Genomic DNA, 1,394 nt, shown 5'->3' on the forward strand with positions numbered 1-1,394 from the left:
TATGTACAAATGTACAATCGTCTCACTCACCTATATGCAGTCTTGGGTAGTATTCCGAATACTTTAATCGGAATACTTTTATAGTATGGAAATTAAATTGTTTGATTTGCATATTATTTGATTAAAAACAAAAATACAAAATTTATATTTTATGAGTGGGAAATTTGGAATCAATAATAGGTATTTATTAATATCATACAATATCAAAATTGAAGGGTGAAAATGCAAAACGTATAGTATTGCCAAAATTTGGAAAACCGAGTTAAACATCGATTTTTATGGGAAAAATTGTGAGGAATTCGATTTTGCAGTCAGAATTAAATTGTATCGATTAATTTTGTGAATAAAATCGTTTTTCAAACTGATGTTCAATACATAACGTGATAAAATAAATCGAACCAAAAAAAAGTAAACTTCACTGTTCACCTTGCTAACGATCTATTATATTTTTATGCATACGCATATTATAATATTAATACAGAATTAAAATATATTACTAGGTAGGTATATCGTAAAAACCAAAGGTGGGCAAGTTAATGAAAATAATTAACTCAAGTTAAGTTAAGAGCAGGGCTCGAATTTGAAAAAAAAATTCCATTTAACGTTTTTTACAATTAAAACGTTACAGAATTTTAGATTCTGAACGAAGTGATGAATGTATTGATTTTACAATGATGTGTGAAATTATTTTATCATCTCATGAGATCATCTAAAGTATTGTATTATTCGGCTAATGTCAGCATTATAATATGTTAACACAGCCCGTGACATATTATATAGTCATCAAAAAGTATATATCATTACTCGTTCTCCTTATTCTTTTTATATATTTACAAACATCCTATCGATTGATCATTGAACACATTTTGTGATAACCAAATAAATTATGATAGGTACCTACCTGTGAAAGATATGTCGTGTTATTATTATGTTATAATGCACAACTTTTTCTCAATTAAAATTAATGAAAAAAATTCAGGACTTGCATTCGAAAAAAAATTCCATTTTATGTTATTTACAATTGAAACGTTACACATTTTTTGCGTTTATCGTTATTTACAATTAAAACGTTACACAATTTTTGCGTTTATCGTTATTAAGAATTATAATGTAATCCGAGTTCTGCGTTTATCGTTATTTAGAATAGTTTTAATACCTATTAAATGTATTAATATTTAATAATAACTAATGCAGGCAGGTAATGGCCTGGATACAGAATATAATATGATACATTTTAATGTTCTTATGCATGAAATAAATATTTCTACGAAACCAGTATAACTTTTAGATTCTGAGTGGAACGATGAATGTATTAATTTACAATGATGTGTGTTTTTTTTATTTTTTTTTTTATTTTTTGTCTGTCATCACGGTTTGGGGCAGTAAAACTGCTT

Source organism: Acyrthosiphon pisum, chromosome X (genome assembly GCF_005508785.2).
Source record: "Acyrthosiphon pisum isolate AL4f chromosome X, pea_aphid_22Mar2018_4r6ur, whole genome shotgun sequence".
Classification (NCBI taxonomy): Eukaryota; Metazoa; Arthropoda; class Insecta; order Hemiptera; family Aphididae; genus Acyrthosiphon; species Acyrthosiphon pisum.